Raw genomic sequence first — 13,269 nt, 5'->3', positions numbered from 1 at the left:
GCGACCTGAGTCTGGCTACTCCTCAGTCACTGCTCCAAGGACAGTACAATTGACCATTGATGACAGTACCATCCTGTATACAGACTTTGCTGAGTCTGGTCCCGGGTCAACCTTCAGTACTGGAGGGACAATTGCAGGACCAGCGGGATCATGGTGCCGTCTACCCCGGAGGGTTCGGTGCAGTCAGGGACTTACTGGTGCTTTCGGTACCACCATTGGCGGTACAAGAGTTGGCAATGTCCGTGCTGGTGAGCAGAAGGGAGTCTGTTGCTCCAAGCTCCTGTTTGGTACCATTGAGAGAGAATCCAACCCTGCTGGCCACGACACAAGTCTCCCCACTGTGGCACCATTCCCCGGCACTGGGTGGTACCGCCCCTCCATTGTCCCCAGAGGAAGGCTCGTTGTCAGACTCGGAATTGGAATCATATCCCCAGCTGATGAACTGTTCCCAATACCCCCCTCCCCAGTCACCCTTATTTGGCAGTGGATCCAGGCATAGCAGTACCACCGAGCGCTTGGCACAGTGGGCATCATAGGTACTGGAGCTGGGGGTGCTGCTGCATCCCCTAGCTTGAAGTCATTTCCATTATATACAGGATTTACAGTTTGACTCAATGGCTCTCAGCACCCCCACTATCAAAATAGTTCCAGCACCCTTGGTGGGCACTGACCTATGCAGATGCAATGACCATTTTGGAACTCCTGGGGTTTTTCGCCGGATGCTGGGCCCCCTTCCAGGCTCTCATACTCGGTGGTCTTGGAGAGGAGAGCACCTCCGTCCCATTGAGCAGAATCCGATCCAGACTGCGGTACCAACCATGGTAGCGGTCCTCAGGACCGGATTGGTGCAGAAGGAGAAGAGGAGGACCCCCTGCCAGTGCAGGTCTCCTAGTCATCTTCCCTGGATGAAGCTGTGGCAGGGGCAGGCTTGTCACCTCCCCATGACGACTTCATAGCTCATCAGTAGCTGTTGAAAAGAGTGACCTTGAACCTTGGGCTGGAAGTGGATGTAGTTAAAGAATCCTCCCAGAGCCTGGTCGATATTTTGGCCCTGTTGAAGGTGGCTTTCTCTCTCTCAATGAGGCAATCATGGGACTGGTTAAAGCCCTGTAGCAAATTGCATCCTCCCTATCTCCCACATCAAAGAGAGCCAAAAAGCAGTATTTTGTTCGTACTCAAGAGTATAAGTACTTGTACTCCCAACCCCCTCCTGGGTCCCTGATGGTTTCAGTGGCCAACAAGAGGGACAGACAAGGGCAACAAGCAGTGACACCCCCCCCCCCCAAGGCAAAAGATTCAGTGACTAGAACTTTTCGGTAAAAAGGTTTATTCTACAGGGCGTCAACAGCTCTGCATCTCCAACCATCAGGCATTGCTGGGGACATAGGACTTAAACGTCTGGGACTTGATGTTGAAATTCAAGAACTTGCTTCCCCAGGAGTCCAGACAGGAGTTCTCTGCTCTGGTAGCTGAGGGGAAGTCTGTAGCCAGGGCTTCCCTGCAGGCCACCCTGGACGAGGCAGATTCAGCAGATAGATCCATGGCTTCTGTGGAGGTCATACACAGATGCTCTTGGCTCCAGTCCTCAGGACTGCCAACAGAGGTCCAGCAGTCCATTCCGAACCTTCCGTTCGAAGGCACTTTGCTCTCCTTAGAGCAAATGGATGGAAAGCTCCATGGCCTGAAAACTCCAGAGCCACCCCCAAGTGCTTGGGTCTTTATGCCCCAGCATTCCACGTGTTTCTCAGCTCTGATGCCCCATCGGGACCTGCAAAAGAAAAGAAACAGGAGTTCTAGATGCAGGCAGCTGCCTCCATCCACCTTAGCATCCCTACCTGGCCCACCCAAATACATGGAGGCAGCCAAGCAGAACTTTTGACATCCAAGGAATTGTACCAGTTCGTGTACCACAGCATCCTGTCCCCCTTTTGTTTTTGGACTGCCTGTTCCATTTCAGTTCAGTATCGTTTCTTACAATCACAGACTGCTGGGTGCTGACCACTGTGGAAAGGGGTTATACACTCCAGTTTATTTTCACCACCCCACAACTCCTCCCTCCACATCCCTCTTCCGGGACCCTTCTCAGGAGAAGCTTCTGGCCCAGGAGGTGCAAGCCCTCCTCCGAGTGGGACTCAAAAGGGAAGGGATTTTACTTATGGTATTTCCTAATTCTAAAGGCCAAGAGAGGCTCTCTGATCCATTTTAGACCCATTCCAGCTCAATGGCTGCCTCAAAAATTTGAAGTTCCACATGGTGTCCCTGGCCTCCATCATCTCCCTTGTACTGGTATGCCGCTCTCAACTTGTCAGATGCTTTCTTCCACATCTCAATTTTCCAAGGGACAGAAGGTTTCTCAAGTTCATTGTAAACCAGACTTGCTACCAATTTATGGTTCTTCTGTACAGCCTTTTGGCAGCACTGAGGGTTTTCATGAGAAGAAGGTTAAAAGTCTACCCGTACCTCCATGACTGGCTGGTCAAAGACTGGGCCTGGGCCCAGGTGGAGGCAAGTATCCACCTCATACAGTCAACCTTTCAGTCACTGGACCTGCTTATAAACGAGCATAAGTCTACCCATGTCCCTGTACAGAGGCCAGAGTTTATCGGGGTGATGTTTGATTCCTCTCAGGCCAGGGCTTTCCTCCAGAAGCTTATTTCCAGATAATGGTGTGATTAGTAGCACAGGTCAAGGCCCACCTGGTCATGATGGCCCATTTCTGCCTCATACTGTTAGGCCACGTGGCCGCATGCGTATAAGTGCATGCAGTATGTGAGGCTATGCCTCAGACCCCTTTAAGCATGGCTGGCCTGGGTGTTGCCATTAAAGAATCCGCCCAAAGAATCCATCAGGTCGCCTTTACCTGGATTCAGGGCAGGAACCGTGAGCACCGGTCTTTGACTCCCTCAACTGGTGGAGGGATTCTCTGTCGGTTTGCTCAGGCGTCCCCTTTGCCAGACCCCAACTCTCATTATCCCTAGTTTGCATTTGACAGATCTAAGGTTGCGGGGGTGGGGACTCTCCTAGGGCACCTCAGGATGCAGGGCCTGTGGTCTCAAGAGGAACTCTCCATACGTATAACTGTCAGGGAGCTAAGAGCGTTTCTCTTGGCCTATCAGGTGTTCTTGTCCCACATCATGAACAAGAATGTGCCTAGTGTGCATAGACAATACAGCAGCCATGTTCTACCTCAGTAGGAGGGAGGAGCTCACTCTTTCCCCTGTGTCAGAAAGCTGTCCATTTGTGGGAGTTCTGCATAATGCACTCGATCGACCTTAAAGCATCTCACTGTCCGGGACCTCAGACCGAGCTGGCAGATCACCTCAGCAGGTCTTTCTCCAGTCACCATGAGTGCTCCCTTTGGGCCGACATAGTAAAGGCAGTTTGCCAGCAGTGGGGGACTGCCTAGGTAGACCTGTTTGCGGCCAGGCAGAACAGGAAATGTCACCAGTTCTGCTCCCTGCGAGGCCACAGACCAGGCTCACTCACAGGCTCTTTTCCTACTCCCTTGGATTGGATACCTGCTCTATGCCTCCCCCCAGATTCCTCTAGTGCACAAGGTCCCACTGAAGATCAAGCAAGATGGAGTGAGGGTCATTCTTGTAGTCCCAGCCTATCCCTGCCAACACTGGTTCACCACACTACAAGGCTTTTCAGTAGCAACTCTGATGCCACTACCTCTCCTCCCCGGACCTGATACTGCAGACCACGGTCGAATACTCTACCCAAACCTGAACATACTCCACCTGACAGTTTGGAGGCTCTATGGCTAAATCCTGAGGAGCTGGCTTGTTCAGAGAAGTCTGCCAGGTTCTGCTAGGTAGTAGGAAGCGCTCTACCAGAGTTACATACCTTGTCAAGTGGAAGTGTTTTCCATTTATCTTCCCAGCAAGGTCTCTCGCCCACACAGTCATCTGTGCAGGCTGTTCTGGAGTATTTGCTGCATCTGAAACAGGAGTGTCTGGCAATTTCATCAGTTCAAGTACACCTGTCAGCGATTTCAACGTTCCATGCCCTGGTGGATGGCCAATCGGTTTTCTCCCATGAGATGACCATTCGTTTTCTCAAGGGCCTAGAAGAACGATACCCTCAGATTCGGGAGCTGGTTCTCCCATGGGACTTGAACCTCGTCTTGTCAAAACTCATGGGCCCCCCAGTTTGAGCCACTGGCAACATGCCCTATGCTGTATCTTTCTGGGAAGGTCGCCTTTCTGGAGGCTATCACTTCAGCCAGGAGAGTCTCAGTGATCAGGGCTCTTATGTCAGAACCCCCATACACTGTCTTCTTTAAGGACAAGGTATAGCTTCGCTCTCACCCTGTGTTCCCCCTGAAGGTGGTTTTGCAATTTCACAGTAATCAGGCTATTTTTCTGCAGTTTTCTTCCCGAAATCCCACGCAAACAGGGAGAAGCAACATCTCCACACCCTGGGTGTTAGATTCACCCTGGCATTCTACATTGAGAGGATAAAACCATTCCATAGATCCACACAGATCTTTGTGGCAATCGCAGACAGGATGAAAGGCCTTCCTGTTTCGGCTCAGAGGATCTCATCCTGGATCACATCATGCATTCGCATGTGCTATAAACAGGTGGGGGTCCTGTCACCGGCTATAGTGATGTCATGTTCTACTATGGTGCAAGCTTCCTCAGCAGTGTTCCTGGCCCAGGTGCTGATCTAGGACATCTGCAGAGTGTCAACTTGGTCATGGGTACATATATTTTCTTCCCACTACGCCATCAGCCAGCAAGCTAGAGATGATGCCGGGTTTGGTCAAGTCATGTTGCTGTAAGCATGTCCATGAACTCCGATCTCCCCTCCTGTAGTACTGCTTTGAAGTCACTTAATGTGGAATGGACATATGCAAGTACTCAAAGAAGGAAAAAACGATTACTAACCTTTCTGTAACTGTTGTTCTTCAAGATGTGTTGACATGTCCATTCCATGACCTACCCTCCTACCCCTCTGTTAGAGTTGGCTGGCAAGAAGGAACTTACAGGGTGTGGGGCTGGCCGGATCTCTTATACCAGTGCTTGAGTGTGTGGCACCAGAGGGCACTGGAGCTGACCCGACAGGTACCACTGAGGGAAAAATTTCCGCCAGCTGTGCTTGCGGTGCACACATACCTAACATGGCATGGACATGTGCAACACATCTCGAAGAACAACAGTTACTGAAAAGTTAGTAACTGTTTTTTCACTTCTCTGGTCTGTCAACATGCGTACGTCCATGTGGCCATTCTGCTGAGTCACAGGAATTATCTTCAGAGGCAGGAGATCACCACTTTTAGTACACAGTACTCCTGTTCGGCCTCTGTTATGCCCTCTGGGTCATCACGAAATGCATGGTGGTGGTCATGGCATACCTCAGGAAGAAGAGAATCCACATTTTTCCCTACCTTGATGACTGGTTGCTGACTGGTGGCTCCAGAGAGGAGGTGCTTGCCCACATTGACACAACAATACACTTACTCGAGCATTTGGGACTCATTCTAAAAACTGTCAAGTCGATGTTGGCCCCACTCACAAAATAGAGTTCATTATGGCCCAGTTAGATTCCACAACGTTGGGGGCGTTCCTGCCGACTGACCGCTTCCAGGCAATTTGACAACTGTGCCTCATTTTTCAATCACAAGTATCCAGAACAGTCTGCATGTGCTTGAGCCTGTTGGGCCACATGTCCGTGTGAACACTGGTGGTCCATCTTGCCAGGTTATGCGTTCGTTCTCTTCAGATGTGGCTCAGGATGGTTTACCTCCCTGCCCTACATTCTCTAGACAGATAGGTTCACCTCCTCCATCAGTCCTAGAGTCCTTGTTCTGGTGGGAGCCCCCACGCAACGTGTGCTGAAGTGTCCCCTTTGTTCCCTATCTCCGACCAACTTAGTGGTTACCAGTGTGTCCCTCCTGGGTTGGGGAGTGCATCTGGACTTGCTACGGGTGTAGGGTCTGTGGTCGGAACAGTAGGCCAAGCTCCATATCAACATGTTGGCGCTTCGGGGCCTCCACAACTTGTGTCATGCCTTCAGGACTGCAGACAGCGGTTTACATACTCACCAGCAATACTGTTTGTTCAATACTGTGAACAAACAAGGAGAGCTCACTCCAGAGCACTCTGCCTGGAAGCAATCAACCAGTAGCAGTTTCGAATTGAAGAGGGCATCACCACGGTAGCTGTCCACTTACCAGGGCACCCAGAACCGTCTTGCGGATCATCTCAGCAGGGTTTTCTCTCCAAGCCATGGGTGGTCCCTAAAGACAGAGGTCCTTTGGATGGTATTCACAACATGGGCATCCCCACGATAGCCCTTTTTCTGACAAAGGAAAACAGAAAGTGTCACTATTTTGCTCTGGGGAGCGGTCAGTCCAGGCTCCCTCTCTGACTTTCCACTGTAGCTGGATGTCACCTCTTCTGTATGCCTTCCTTCCTAAACCAGTCCTTTCCCAAGTCATTGCCAGACTCGAGGTGGATTGAGCTGGACTCATCCTCGTTGCCCCAGCATAGAATCATAGAAGATTAGGGTTGGAAGAGACCTCAGGAGGTCATATATTCCAACCCCGTGCTCAAAGCAGGACCAGCCAGGGCTTTGTCAAGCCGGGTCTTAAAAACCTCTAAGGATGGAGATTCCACCACCTCCCTAAGTAACCCATTCTAGTGCTTCACCACCTCCTAGTGAAATAGCTATTCCTAATATCAAACCTAGACCTCCTCTACTGCAACGAGAGACCATTGCTTCTTGTACTGTCATCTGCCACCACTAAGAACAACCTAGCTCCATCCTCTTTGGAACCCCCGTTCAGGTAGTTGAAGGCTGTTATCAAATCCCCCCTCACTCTTATTTTCTGCAGACTAAATAAGCCCAGTTCCCTCAGCCCCTCCTCATAAGTCATGTGCCCGAGGCCTCCCCCCAATCGTTACCTAAGCATGGCTGAGGCAGCACTGGTTCTCGGATCTCCCTACTCGGTCGGTTCAGCCTCTCATACCGCTTCCACTCTGTCTCGTCGTCCTCACACAGGACCATGGCTGCGCCCTGCATTCAGCGACCAGCTCCATACACCTTACGGTGTGACTGCTGCAAGGCTGAACAAGGAGGAAGGTCATTTGCCGGAGGCTGTCGAACAGGTCCTATTTAACAGTAGGAAGCCTTCCACTAGAATGGCCTAATTGGGGCCCATCTGGCAGAGGCATCCTGGAATACCTATTGCACCTTCAAGTCTCAGGCCTAGATCAGTTCTGATATCGCTGCCAAGTACATTCTCAGAGGATTTCATCCATCAATCCCAGGGAAATTGCTTTTATCCAACGCCATATTGATGAGATTTCTGAAAGGGCTCCTCTGCCTGCATGCCCCAGTCCGAGAGCTGGCCCTCTTGTTGGACCTGAACACAGTTTTAGCGGCTCTGATGGGGCCTTCATTTGAGCCCCTTGCTTTTTCTGTCTGCCACTCCTCCTGTCTCAGAAAACTGCATACTAGATAGCCATTACCTTTGCCAGGAGGATGTGAGAGTTGCAGGCTCTGATGGCTGGGCCTCTTTACACACAATTCTTCAGGGACAAGGTGACGCTTCGGCCACACCCGAAATCTGTATTCAAGGTGTTCTCAGTTTCATTTGAACCAGGCTGTTTGTTTGTCTGTATTTTTCTGCAAGCAGCATTCCTCCCTGGAGGAGCAATGCCTCCATACACTGGATGTTAGACTTTGTCTAATCTTCTATCAGAACTGAACAGTTTTGTGCTTTGCCTTGCCTGTTTGTATCATATACAGACCGCATGAAGGGACAAGTGGTCTCTGCCCAGACCATCTCTATATGGATAACGTCTTGCATCAAGATTGCTTATGAGATAGTGTCAGCCATACCTCCTCAGCACATATGGGTGCATTTGATGAGAGCACAGGCAACATCAGTGGCGTTTCTCAATGACATTTCCATATTGGACATTTGTAGGGTGGCCATGTGGTCGTCTGTACATACTTTTACAGATCATTATGCGATCCTTGCTTCTTCCAGAGCGGACGATAATGTCAGAAGAGCGGTCCTGCAGTCCTTACTCAAGTCGACTCCGAGCCCTACCTCTGAGTGGGAATACTGATTGCTAGTCACCTACTTGAAATACACGTCTGCATCTACTCGAGGAAAAAGAAATGGTTACTTACTGTAAATGTGGTTCTTTGAGATGTGATGCAGATCTGTCCCCTCTGCATCAGAGTCTTGCCCTGGATGTTCAGTGCAAAGGAACTGAGAGGGGGTTGGGGCAGCGCTGCCTCATATAGCTAGGGGAGGGGCAACAGGCTCAAGACATGAGCACCACCCCTCTCTAGGTACTGCTAGGCAAAAGCCTCCGGTTCCGGCACCCTCCCTTCCTCCCCCCCCCCACACACTTGGAATATAGTCTGCATCACATCTTGAAGAACCACAGTTAAAGTAACCGTTTCTTTCCTCTTATTACGTGTCTTAAAAACACTTTCTGTTCTTGGCACTTCCTTTTGACCTTCAGAGTACTTTCTGAGATTATTCTAGTGTTTTTTGGGTTTTTTTAATGGTCTGGCTACCATTTTTGTTCTCTGATCTGGATGGCTGATTTAAAAACATCCTATCACCAAACTTCAAAGGATAATCTCCATTTTACAGTTTCTTGACAGCATAATTTTGTAATTATTAAACAAACACCTTAATCTGCCACGCAGGACCAAGTTTATTTCTGATCCCCAGTTTTTGACCTGTTAAAGGGTAGTACTGTTAGCAGAGGGAGAGATGCTTGAAGATCAAAGCCTTCAAACTTAAAATATTCCAGGATCCAGTTAAATGAATCTGGTTCAGTTTATACCGCATACGTTTTGTGCTGACAGAGCACAGTTATGTTTTCTTCATGTGAAAAATCTGCAGGTATGGCCTGGTAATTTTACCCAGTGGGCAGCAATCCTTTCTAAATTCTGTCTAATCTGGTACTTGGCTTTTTCCAGTCATGGAAAAACATAACATTGTTAGGTGCATCCCTGGGTGGTAGCTTACCAACCAGGTTCATGATAGACCATAAGTCTTGTTCAGCTTGAAGAGTATATATGTGAAGAATTTCTCAGGTTGGGGAAACAGTAACAGATTGAAAGCTTGACTGTCCATTAGTCTTCTGGAACTGAGAGTAACAGGCCAAGCCATTCAAGTCTGTCTTAGTCCCACATTCTATCTAGCATGAGACAGCCAACTGCAATAGCATATATCAACATCCAGAGGGCCCAAAGAGCACCAGTTTTCAACCAAAAGCTCTAAATTTTCTACTTAACCTAGATAAATGTGATCACACATTACCTGAAACATATGTTTGAGGAAGACTCAACAGTCGGATGGACTGGCCGAGTTGTTAGTGTCTTCAGCCAGGAAAGATCAAAATTCCAGTGCTACAACAGACTTTCCTCATGTGACTTACTCCCAAGTTGGATGTCTTTGCACCAGCCATGAACAGATTTCCAAGCTTGTGCTCCAGACGCCCTATAAATACATGTACAGCTGGCTGTATTTAGTGGATTGGACTCTGGATTTACCTATTTTTTTCCTGCCACTAATAGCTGAGTTTAACCATTAAAATAGAGGACCAAGATAAGATAATTCTTATAACTCCTTCCTGGCTTAGGTGTCTTTCCTTACCTCATCTTCGAAGGTAACTATGTTATGGGATCATTAAGCAATTTTTGGACTTACTGTATCAAGGTATCCTCTGGGTGTGTTTCACTTAATCCTGCCATTGCAAGGGCCTTGGGCATTGATGGAACTTGGTGCCTCCTGTTCTCTGCCTGTGGGGCACACAATAATTTTGTCTCCTGAGGGCTGTAATCCTGTGGTCTAATTCTGATTGTTGGGTTTAGTGTGTGTGTGGCTGGATGGTGTTAGTGGCCTGTAATAAGCAGGGGGGCGGACTAGATGATATGGTGGTCCCTTCTGGCATTAGAGGCACAGAGTTTAAGGTCAGATTTAAACCCAAACCCATTTTGCCTCAAACTCACTGGAAGCTGAGTGGCTAAAGCTTGGGTTTGTTGCTACTCACCGGATCTTATACATGTATTTTTTAAATCTAGAAAAGAATCTACATCTAACAGTAGAATGCCCTGAAGGCAATCTCTTCCTGATGCCAAGCACTCAATCTTGATCTTCAGCAGGGATCCTAGAAATCCAATGCCACAGAAAAACACAGAATTTGCTTTTTTACAGAGAATCTTTAGTTTTTACATTTTGTGAAAAAATAAAAACACATATTAACAATTAACTAAATTTTACTGCCTATTCCTAACAAGAGATGCCATCAGGTATTCTGGACTCAAAATTGGTTAATATGCTTCTAAGAGAAGGTCACTTTATATAGTGTTTACTACATAAAATGTTGAAAGGCCTATGGAGCTTTCTACTTTCCATAGTTCTTTTGTGGCGTGGAATCCTAGGAGGAAAGACTAAGCTCTTCAAGGTCGGGGGCTGTCTTTTTGTAATGTTTACACAGTATCCCGATATGAGTAGGTCCTCTGGATGTTGTAATAAAGATTAAAAAATAAGTGTGAATCAATATTTGGAAGAACTCTTGCCAAATCCACTCAAGGTAAATTCTTAGAGTCACACTGCAAGAAATTTCTAAATAATAGGTAGCTGCCTAAAATTGGGAAAAAATAATAATTTGGTAAGGCTGTGAATTTATTACTTTAATATATCTGCCCCAGAGCTGTTGTTGGGGCAGGTGGAAAGATTCTAGTAATATTTTAAATTTTCTTCTCTGAGATGTAAATTTTTTTATGACCCAATTGGGTGGCTGGAACAGAGATGCTAGTACTATTTCCACAGCTTAAGGGTCTTTTAGAATTTTTTCCCATAATTCATTGGAAGGTAAAGAGATCTCAGTCTGTTTCATGAAACACATTTGAAAACTTGGCCCTGAGAGATTCTTAAGGTTTTTGTTGACTATGATTTTTCCAATAATTATCAAAAATACTGATTAAACTCCCCAGAGAAACTTCTAGCTAGAGCACCTGGTAAGAGCATGTGTTGCGTGACAAAATGAAAATCCAGGTAACTCTCCGTTTTTAATGCAAGTCCAAATTCAGCCCTAGTTACACCTGAGCAATCCTACTGAAGAAAATGGGATTATACAGTTGAAAAAGAGAGAATAATTAGGCCTGGAGAGCCTTTTTGCAAGGAATAAAGCACATTCTACTAGGAATCCAGTTTGACAGGCTCTCAAGTTGTCTGTACTAAATGAGTTGGTGATCCTTCTCTGTTCATTTTTTTTCATGGAGACGTATATGAATCATGCAAATATAATCACAAATGCTCAGTAGTTGACAGAGAAGCTAGTGATCAAATAGGCATGGTTTTGAGATAAATTGATGCAAGCCAAGAGTGCGCTACAGATTGTCAGGACGTTATTTGTCACATGAATACATATAGAAAATTTGTTTTCAAGATTCAGCACCTTTCACTATCACTGAAATCATTGTATTTTTATAAGGAAAGCTTAATAGGGCCAAAGTGCATCCTTCTCTTTTGAGTCCGCATAATGTCTTGTGACCTGTTGTAAACAAGAGTGATAGAGTTTAAGGCTAAACTCTCCAGAACAAAAACTTCAATGCTGAGTTTTTAAAAAATGGCCTTAACACTCCACTCGTAAGCTACTCTATAGTAATAAAGTATTGTGTGTACAATGAAGAAAGTGTTTTGTTGAGAAAACAGATTTCACTTTATTTAAGCTATTCTCTGGGAGTAGACAACATGATAGATCACTCAATAATTGCCTGTTCTATTCATTTCCTCTGATGCACCTGGCATTGGCCGCTGTCGGAAGACAGGATACTGGGCTAGATGGACTACTGGTCTGACCCAGTATGGCTGTTCTTACATGGAGTAAAGCATTAACAAATTGTGTGGCGTGATTAGATGTCACGTTATCAAGGGTAAGTTCTAGAGCTACAACTATGTGTTCCATTTTTTTTAAAGCTTGTTGTAAAAAATACTGAGGTATGGAGCACTTTTTACTTACTGAGGCATAATTTAATATTCTTAATTCATAGATGAAATATCCAGGGTGATGGCTTCAAAATTGGTCAAACCCGAAATATTAAGAAACTCATGCAAATCAAAATCATAAATGCTTAATAAATGTATTTCAGATCACAACATGACAGAATGTGTCTTCCCCCCCCTCCCCAGGAAGGGATTCGGGGGAAGGGGCATGTATTCTGGCAGGGTTTTTTTAATCTGCTTCCTATGAAGCATCAGGGATGCCCACGGCTGCGGATGTGACTTTGGGCGGAGTGAGCAAGGGCTCTGAGGTGGCACCAAGCAATCTCTCTCTGAGGTGCTTGGCTGGCTAATTCTTGCTTCTGGAATTGGGGTCTAATTGATAGCCATATGTGGGGTCCAGGAGGAATTTCCCCCCAAGTCAGATTGGCAGTATCCTTGAGTGTTTATTGCCTTTGTGATGTTTGGGTGCGGGTCACCAGGTGTATCTGGTATATATCTTAATTAATCATTTTCCTGCCGTTGTGGAGAGTGTTGGCAACTTGTCCTTCCTATTCTCTGCCTGTGGTACATAGTAGTCTCCTGTGGGCTGTAATATTTTGGTCTCATTTTGGTTCTTGGGTGTAGTGTGCAGGTGCTGGGTGGTGGTGGTGTCCTTGTGATACACAGGAAGTCAGTCTGAATGATCTACTGGTTCGTTCTAGCCTTAAACTCTGAACCTTTTTACAAGAAAAATTAGACAAGGCTCTCAACAGTGGGCAAAATCCTGGCCCCATTGAAGTCAATGTGCGTTTTGCCTTTGACATCAGGAGACTTTGGATTTCACCCATTGCCTTTAAAGTGAGGTTCTGTCCTAAAAATTACTCTATAAAAATGGTGTTACAGAGTACCATGTCTATTATCTCATAGATTTTCATATCAAATGGGCTCATTTGGAATAAGTTGTCTTTTTCCTAGCATCAGCCCTACAGTCTCACCCTAAAGTGTTGACGATCAGGCTATGTTCTTTCTGTATTCGTAACCAATAACATAGGCTCTGCAGGCCAGACTGTTTGTTGTCTACCTGTGCAACCACTTTGTCTTCATATTTTGCTGTCTGATATATGTGTTGCTCCATTAACCTTAAATGGGTTTGCACCAGTATCAGAGGTCATCTGAAGATGCAAATTGCCCAGGTGGGCTATGTATATAACATTTCCATCATGTACGTCTGATCTCTCATTTGTCCGTAGTATTGAAGAAACACATTACTTTTGATGATAAACCAAAACACAAAACAC

At 46.6% G+C, this 13,269-nt stretch overlaps 1 protein-coding gene across 5 annotated transcripts in view; it reads left to right on the top strand.

Moving 5' to 3' along the window:
* LOC102939288 (pleckstrin homology domain interacting protein) overlaps positions 1 to 13,269 on the top strand; it is a 309,900-nt gene that overhangs the window by 145,433 nt on the left and 151,198 nt on the right. The window lies entirely within an intron of this gene.

The sequence above is a fragment of the Chelonia mydas genome, chromosome 3 (assembly GCF_015237465.2).
Source record: "Chelonia mydas isolate rCheMyd1 chromosome 3, rCheMyd1.pri.v2, whole genome shotgun sequence".
In the NCBI taxonomy this organism is placed as follows: Eukaryota; Metazoa; Chordata; order Testudines; family Cheloniidae; genus Chelonia; species Chelonia mydas.
This window is presented reverse-complemented; position numbering and strand designations above follow the sequence as displayed.